This window comes from Cervus canadensis, chromosome 5 (assembly GCF_019320065.1).
Source record: "Cervus canadensis isolate Bull #8, Minnesota chromosome 5, ASM1932006v1, whole genome shotgun sequence".
NCBI lineage: Eukaryota > Metazoa > Chordata > Mammalia > Artiodactyla > Cervidae > Cervus > Cervus canadensis.
The window spans coordinates 63,998,824-64,008,167 of NC_057390.1; the positions used below are offsets into that span (position 1 = coordinate 63,998,824).

The following is a 9,344-nucleotide window of genomic DNA, read 5'->3' on the forward strand; positions in this document are numbered from 1 at the left end:
CAGTATTCTTGTCTGGAGAATCCCATGGACAGAGGAGCCTGTGGACTACAGTCCATGTAGTCACTGAGAGTCAGACACAGCTGAGCGACTTTTATACTTTTTTGGATTCCACATAGGAGTGATATCATATGACAGCTGTCTCTCTCTTTCTGACTTACTTCACTCAATATGATCATCTCTAGGTCCATCCATGTTGCTACAAATGGCATCATTTCACTCCTTTTGATGGCTGAGTAGTATCCATTGCATATATGCGCCACATGAGAAGCCACTCTGGAATGGCTCCTTCCCCTCCCTCATTCACCTTCTATGGTGCCCTTGGTCACTCAGCTCTCAGTCAAGCGTCCTCTTGCCACCACAAACCTGAATGCTCTCCTTTCTGCCACCCCTTCCCCCTCTTCCTCCTGCAGTCCTCATCTCTGGGATAACTCTTTTTTCCTTCACCCCCAGCCTTCACCTCCTGCCTTTCAGAGACCTGCTCTCCCCTTACAGCCCTCAGCCCCACATACCATAGGGCCCAGGGGCAGTGCTAGAATAGTCCTAACTTCTCCCACCGCCCCCACCCCTCCACCTCTTCTCAAGGATGTCATCAGCCAACTTTTAGGCAAGGTCCTCATAAATTCTGATGCTTCCCAGAACTCAGACCTTGGCTCTCTTTCTACCATATACTCTCTTCATGTCCACCCCCACAATTTCATTTTCCTCGTGAGTCAGTGACTCCCACCTCTGTACCTCCAATTCAGATCTGTACCCCGCATTGCGGACTCATCTTTCCAACCACTGCTGGACTTGACTACCTGGATATTGTACAGTCACCTCAACTGCACCATTTTCAACACCGACTCACTCTCTGACTCTCCACCCACCCAAGCACACTCACTGTGTACTCCCAGATTTGACAAACAAACCATCGGGGCTCAGCCACCCAATCTTGACTCCATCTTCTCCTAACTCTCATGTTTTGTCAGTGACCAAGTTCTGTGGATACTGCCTTTGAAATAAGTTTCATAGTAGCCTCTCCTGGGGCTTCCCAGGTGGTACAGTGGTAAAGAATCTGCCTGCCAACGCAGGAGATGCAAGAGACGTGGTTCAATCCCTGGGCCAGGAAGATCCCCTGGAGAAAGGAATGACTACCCACTCTAGTATTCTTGCCTAGAAAATCCCATGGACAGAAGAGCCTGGTAGGCTACAGTCCATGGGTTTGCAAAGGGTCAGACATGCCTGAGCAACTGAACAAAACAACAACCCTCACCCCAAATACCTGACAGGAAGGGACTATAACTACTTCATCTTTGCTTTTCCAGCATCTAACACAAAACCATGTATAGGGTAGATGCTCATGAATTGCATGAAAGACTTAAAAGTGAGGGACCTGGGCCTCAGACAGACAAATTGTTTAGCCTACTCTTCTCAGTGTTTCTCCTGTCTTCCACATAATAGCAAAGCCACAGCTCGAAGGGATAAAGTGGCATATAACTATATAACTGGGCTTCCCTAGTAGCTCAGTTGGTAAAGAATCCGCCTGCAATGCAGGAGACCCGGCTTGATTCCTGGGTCAGGAAGATCTGCTGGAGAAGGAATAGGCTACCCACTCCAGTATTCTTGGGCTTCCCTGGTAGCTCAGCTGGTAAAGAATCCGCCTACAATGTGGGAGACCTGGGTTCAATCCCCGGGTTGGGAAGATTCCCCTGGGAAGGGAATGACTACCCACTCCAGTATTCTGGCCTGGAGAATTCCATGGACTGTAGGGTCTATGGGGTCACAAAGAGTCAGACACAACTGAGTGACTTTCACTTTTACTTTCATATAACTGGAACCCAGATCTGTCAACAAACCCAAGATCTTTCTACTATAACTATCAAAACAGAGTCTAATTCAGACCACACTGCTGTCATTCCCTTATAAGACCTCATTAAATAATAGTAAAAATATTTTAAAATCCATCACAATAGAGTGAGAGTATCCATCAATGGGTCATGGATTTTGATGAATTTCTCAAAGACATTAAATAATACTTAAGAAGTTGGCAAGAGATGAAACAGGGTGAAGGATGCAACAGTCTACAGGACTCATAGAAGGAGCCTCAGCTAAAGAAGGAGAACTCTCCCCTGAACAACTCCAGGGAGGCTTCCAACTCAGAAATGCCAAGTACCAGAAAGTGGGAGTAAATGAGGGGCCGAAAACAGGGAGATTGATGGAATAATAAAAAGTTGTCCCCCACCTTACTCCCTGCCTCCACCTCATGCAAAACTTCTAGTCATCTGATACTGTCTAATCATTGCCTCCCTACTCCAAACAAATAAGAGAGTTCTTCTCTTTTAAGAGTAGACAGGACTTTCATGGTGGTCCAGTGGATGAGAATCCAACCACCTGCCAATATAGGAGACACAGGTTCAATCCTTGGTCCGGGAAGATTCTACATGCCGGGAGCAACTAAAGTCCATGCACCACAACTACTGAGTCCACACTCAGCAGCCTAACAGCTGCACCTATTGAAGCCACGTGCAGCAACTGCTGAAGCCTGCACGCCTGGAGCCTGTGCTCCATGATAGAAGTCACTGCAGTGAGAAGCCTGCGCATCACAACTAGAGAGTAGCCCCCGCTCATTCCAACTAGAGAAAGCCTGCCCACAGCAACCAGGATCCGGCACAACTTAATTAATTTTTTTAAAAAGTAGACAAACTGAAAAACTAGGATAGTCAGTGTAGGGCATTTGCAGTCTCCTTGGTAAAGTCCAACTTCCTGTCCACTCTCCTTAAAGAAAAGCCACAAGTTGACAAGCTCTGCCCTCTCACACTGACCTCCCAATCACCTATTTCTACTGCCTCATCCTTAAGTATAACCAAACAACTAAAAATTTACTAGACTTTTGAGGGAATCCCACAACGTGAAGAGAAAGACCAACACAAACAATTAGAAATGGGCGATTCACAGGCAGAGCAGATTGCTAATTAATATCCTCAGAGAGATTTGAGGCAATGCCACATGAAATAATAGTGAGATACAGTGCAGGCTTCCCTGATAGTGTAGGTGGTAAAGAATCCGCCTGCCATGCAGGAGATCCAGGTTCGATCCCTGGGTGGGGAAGATCCCCTGGAGAAGGAAATGGCAACCCACTCCAGTTTTCTTGTCTGGAGAATTCCATGGACAGAGGAGCCTGGTGGGCTACAGCCCATGGGGTGGCAAAGAGCTGGACATGACTGAGTGACTAACAGTGCTAAGTCATTTCAGTAGTGTGGGACTCTTTGCAACCCTGTGGGCTGTAGCCTGCCATGCTCCTCTATCCATGGAATTCTCTAGGCAAGAATACTGGAGTAGGTTGCCATTCCCTTCTCCAGGGGATCTTCCCCACCCAGGGATCAAACCCACATCCTTACATCTCTTGCACTGGCAGGCAGATTCTTTACCACTAGCACCTCTTGGGAAGCCCAGTGAGATTCAGTACTACAATTAAAAGGAACAATCCAAAAATAAATTTTTAATTATCAGAATGATTGGGAAATAAACCTAAAAGAATCTCCTGTGTGTGTATGTGTGTGTGTATATTAGTTGCTCAGTCATGTCCAACTGTTTGCAACCCAATAGACTGTAGCCCACCAGGCTCCTCTGTCCATGCCCTCCAGGCTCCTCTTTCCATGGAATTTTCCAGTTAAGAATACTGGAGTGGATTGCCATTCCCTTCTCCAGGGGATCTTCCCCACCCAGGGATTGAACCTGGGCCTCCTGCATTGCAGGCAGATTCTTTACCACCTGAGCTAGCAGGGAAGCAAGAGAATCTCCTAACAAAGAGAATAAAAAAAGAAAAGAAAATATAAAATAAAAGAATGAAGATAAGAGAGACTTCCCTGGTGGTCCCATGGTTAACACTTCACACTTCCAATGCTGAGGGCATGGGTTTGACCCCTGGTCGGAGAACTAAAATCCTACATGCTGCATGGCCAAAAAATAAGATAAATAAATAAATAAAAACAAAAAGAATATAAAATAACTTTTAAAAGAAAGAAAGAAGATAAGAGAAATATAGGATTAATTCATCTGACTTGTAGAAGTCCCAGGGGAAAAAAAGAAAAGAGAGAGAGAGAGAGAGAGAACAGAATCTTTATTTTTCAAATAATACCTCCAAATCCCAGAGGTGAAAGATACAAGTCTTTAGATTGAAAGGTCAACCAACTGCATTGCACAAAAAAAGAGAAAGACAGAAAGAGAAAATGAGAGAAACATATGTTCAAGACCACCAAGGATAAAGAAAAATATCCCAGAAGCTTCCAGAAAGGAAAAATAAAATTGTCTACAGGGGAACCAGAACCAAACTGACCTCAGACATTGCATCAGAAATACTGAATTCCAGAAAACACTAGAACAGACAGAGCCTTCAAATTTCTGATAAAACCCTAGTTGAAACAGAGAATTGTATACCCTATCAATCTAACATAAAATTAGACAAAGATGATTTTCTTTCTAAGAAAAGAAAAATTTACTTCTTTTTCATAGATATACTTGAGGATATATTCCAGCAAAATAAGAGAGTAAAATAAGAAAGAGGAAGACACAGGATTCTGGAAACAACAAATTCAACCCAAGAATTTAAGGTTGCAGAATAAAAACTGTTCAGCACAATGAAAGAGCAGTCAATCCAGACTAAAGCTAATCAGCAGAAACCACCAGAGAATAAAAATCAAGGAAAAAAATCTGTATATATTTATTTCTCTTCTTTCTCATGTACCTCTCTCGTCCACTTACACTCCTCAGCTTATCATCTGTAATTTTTCCTCTGTTTTTAAGATCAATACATTAATAGCTATAACTAATGTAATTTACTCTTAGTTAGAAACTTAAGCTTATAATTCAGGTAGACAATGCAAGAGAAAAAGAAAGGCAGTTAAAAATTCCAGGAAAAAATAAAAACTGAACAAAAAGTGAAATGTAATAAAAATGCAATTAAATTGGATATGCAATTAAAACATTACATAGCCATAAATTTTATTATGAATTTTTTAACTTTTGAATCAACAAATAGATAAACCATGAAAATTCATTTTAGTTGTTTTTAATTATTTTCTTTGGAAAAGACCCTGATGCTGAGAAAAACTGAGGGCAGGAAGAGAAGGGGGTGACAGAGGATGAGATGGTTGGATGGCATCATCGACTCAATGGACTTGAGTTTGGGAAAACTGGGAGATAGTGAAGGACAAGGAAGCCTGGTGGGCTGCAGTTCAGAGTTGCAAGGAGCAGGACACGACTGAGTGACTGAACAGCAACAACAGAAAATGAATAATCAAAAATAGCAGTGCAAGCAAACCAGTTAGAAATACGGAGGAAAATCTCACCCTGGTGGAATGGGTTGCCATTGGGAAGTGATGAGAGAGTGGTTTCAGCAAGTTTTTCTTGGAAATGTTTATTATCCTCCCCTTTTTAGAACAGCTTTATTGAGATATAATTTACATTATATTATTCCGTATAAGGGCTTCCCTGGTAGTTCAGCTGGTAAAGAATCCACCTGCAATGCCAGAGACCTAGATTTGATCCCCAGGTTGGGAAGGTCCCCCGGAGAAGGCAAAGGCTACTCAGTCCAGTATTCTGGCCTGGAGAATTCCATGGACTGTATAATCCGTGGAGTCCCAAAGAGTCAGACACAGTTGACCACACTATTCTTCCATGTAAAGTATGCAACCCAGTGGGTTTAATACATTTACAGAGTTGTGTAACCATTGCCACAATCTAATTTTAGATGAATGTCATCATCCCAGACAGAAAATGTACTGCTGTTTTAATAGCAATCCTTGTAGAACTACATAACTCATTAAACCATGATAAACAAAATAAAAAACTAAATAGATAAAAGAAAGAAAGCAATGATTAAGTGTAGTTTCCTCTAGGAAGCAAGACAAGGGTATGAGTGGTGATGGCACGAGAGATGGGAACTTTTGTCAGCCTTTCTGTAAAGTTGCTCTTTTTTGTATTGTAACCACGTACATGTATTGCTTTTATTTCATCACTTTCTTTAAAAGTGATAGCAATTCCTTAAGCAAGAACTAACGGAAAGTGATGGATTGAATGTGAGATCTATAGAATATATAATAATATTGTGTTCATGGTAATTTTATGATTTTGATCATTGTACTGTAGTTGCAAAAAGCCCTTTGGAAGCCCTTTAACGTGAATATTGTCCTTCTGGCACCAGGGCCATCTGGAACAAGAAGAGAGGAACCCAGTGAGTGACTAAGGGCCTGTGGCGGGGTAGCCAACATCTGAGGGAGGGGTGGCCAGGCACTGGGACGTGGGGCCTGAGAGAAGTGGCCTTTGAGAATAAGGGGTGGAAGACTGGGCCTTGGAGCCCAGAAGCCCAGCCACCAGAGACCCAGGCCAGGGCTTGTGACACAAAAGGGTAAAAGCTGATACCTGGGAGGAAAGAGAAACATGGCGTCTGTCACCCAGCCACAATCACTCTCTTTTTAAAATTTTGCATTTTCCTTTACTTTTCAAAAAAAAAAAAAAAAATGACCCCAATTTGGACTGACTTTTTTTTTTTAATGCCAAGGAATAGCACTGGCCACATAAGTGTTGTTCTCGCCTCTGCCTTAATCTCAGCTTCTCATCTGGCTGCCAAGAGAAGTGGCCATTACTCTGCCAGCAAACTGTCTCGGAAAGAAAGAAATGGAAAATGTGAGGAAATTTCCTTCCAACATCCCAGAGAAGCCTCGCCTCAGCACAAGCAGGGAGAATTAACTGCACGATGAACGACACTGGGAAAAAGGAAAACAAAATCCTAATTCCACAGTGTCTGGCGGGTGAGGACCCTGTTGTGGGGCCCTGATGGAGAGATGGGGCTAGCCACCCTGGAAATGGGGGCGAATTTGAAGACTTGGTCTCACGACACAAGGTGGTAAAGGTTTCAGCCTCCAAAGGTGGCCAGGCCGGGCCTATCCTGTCGTTGACCGTCTCTCACTCATCCCTAAGGGCAAACTCTACTGCCCCCAGTTCCAGGCTGTTGGGGGAGTCTTTGTGAACCCACTGGGGCAATGACACATGTGCCCCAGCAAGGCTTACCTCACTGGTTTTTCTACCCAGGATGCCTGGGCAAGCATCCTGTTATACGAATGGGGTGTAAGTATTAATTGGGAGGAAAAGAAAACAGCCAATAGAATACTTTACTAGGAAAGCAGCCTTGGTAAGGAGGTATTGTCCTGGCTCTGGGCAATACTAAGTGGAAAAAAAATAGCAGAAAGGAAAGGGGAGCACAAGTGATAGAATGCAATAAATAAGTACTAGGAAAAACAAAAGTACAATGATGTATAGATTATTTTTCTTTTAATTTATTTCATTTTGAACACTGACAATCATTTTATCTTAAATATGTTACTGAAAATAAGAAAATGTATATGCAATGCAACTATGCAACTGAAGTATTGAACAATTTTCAGAACAGTTTTATTCTTAGGGCTTCCCATGTGGCTCAGTGGTAGAGAATCTGCCTGCCAATGCAGGAGACGTAATTTTGATCCCTGGGTCAGGAAGATCCCTTGGAGAAGGAAATGGAGTGACTAAGCATAAACTCTTTGTACATAATTATACTCAGATGAGCCTTTTCTTTTAAATAGAGACTTGAACAGTAAAGTTCTCTGTTCTGTCCTCTTTGGGTGATGAAGACACGTGGTAGAGAAGTTTGGGGATCAGTCACATCAGGGTTGAAGCCATGGTTCTGCCTCTTGTTGGCTAGATAACTTTAGGAAAGTCATTTCACTTCTCTGAGTGTCAGTTTCTCCATCCGACTCATGGTAATAGTAACAAGAACTAATACTTTCTGATCATTTCCTCTGTACCAATATTCTATACTCTCGTCATATATCAACTCTTTTTATCTTCATGAGAAACTTTCATGTATATTGTTATGAGTTGATTTGTATCCTCCCAAAACTTATATGTTCAAGTCCTACCATGCCCCCGTACCTCATTATGTGACCTTATCTGGGGAGGGAGGTCATTATACATAATTAGTTAAAATGAGATCATACTAAAGTGGAACGGACCCCTAATCCAATGAAGCTGCTGTCCTTATTTCAAAAAGGGAAATTGGACATGAACATGTGCATACAGAAAGAATACTATGTGAAGATTGACATTACACTGCCACAAGTGAGGAGAAGGGCCTGGGACAGACCCTTCCCTTGTACTGTCAGAGGGAGCCTAGCCCTGACTTCTAGCCTACAGAGCCCAGAGATAAAAGTCTCTATAAGCCACTTCATTTATGGCCCTTTATTAAAAAGGAGCCCTAAATCTAACATAATTAGATTATTGATCTATTTTTCAACAGCCCTAAAAATCTAATAAATATACTATTATCATATTTCTACTTTGCAGATGAAAAAAACAAAATGCAAGAGCTGAAGTTCACACAGTAAGTAGCTGGGCTGGGATCTGAATCCAATCAAAACCTTTACCTTCAGGTGGGAGGGGGGTTCAGGATGGGGAACACATGTAAATCCATGGCTGATTCATGTCAGTGTATGGCAAAAACCACTACAATATTGTAAAGTAATTAGCCCCCAACTAATAAAAATAATTGAAAAAAAAAAAAAACCTTTACCTTCACCCCTACATTATTACAGTCATGGTATTTAACTTCAGAGGACTGTCCTAAGGACCAAGTAAAATAATTCACATAAAACAATTAGCTCTGTGACTAGCACATATTAAGTACTTAACAAATTTAACCATGATTGTTTATTACAACTGCTCTGTGTCCAGAATTGTACACTCAAAACTTAGAACATTCTTCACTTTAAATACCACTAATCACCAAATTATAGATAAAAAATAAAAATTAAGACTCAGAATGAGTGACTTGATTGGGATTTTAAAACCAGTCTCTGTTGTTCAGTCACTAAGTCGTCTGACTCTTTGTGACCCCATGGACTGCAACACGCCAGGCTTCCCTGTCTTTCACTATCTCCCAGAGTTTGCTCAAACTCATGTCCATTGAGTGAGTGATGCCATCCAACCATCTCATCCTGTCACCCCCTTCTCCTACTGCCCTCAATCTTTTCCAGCATCAGGGTTTTTTTCCAATGAGTCAGCTCTTCAAATCAGGTGGCTAAAGTATTGGAGCTTCAGCTTCAGCATCAGTTCTTCCAATGAATTCTCAAGGTTGATTTCCTATAGGATTGACCTCCTTGCTTTCCAAGGGACTTTCCAGAGTCTTCTCCAGCATCAATTCTTTGGCACTCAGCTTTCTTTATGGTCTAACTCTCACATCTGTACCTGACTACTGTAAAAACCATAGCTTTGACTATACAGATCTTTGTCAGCAAAGTGATATCTAGGTTTGTCATAGCTTTTCTTCCAAG

At 42.2% G+C, this 9,344-nt stretch overlaps 1 non-coding gene across 1 annotated transcript; it reads right to left on the reverse strand.

The window, feature by feature from the left end:
• Positions 1-3,693: 3,693 nt before the first annotated feature.
• TRNAC-GCA lies at positions 3,694-3,765 on the reverse strand. The gene has a single exon. It is a non-coding gene; the product is annotated as a tRNA-Cys (tRNA).
• Between the last annotated feature and the right edge of the window lie 5,579 nt (positions 3,766-9,344).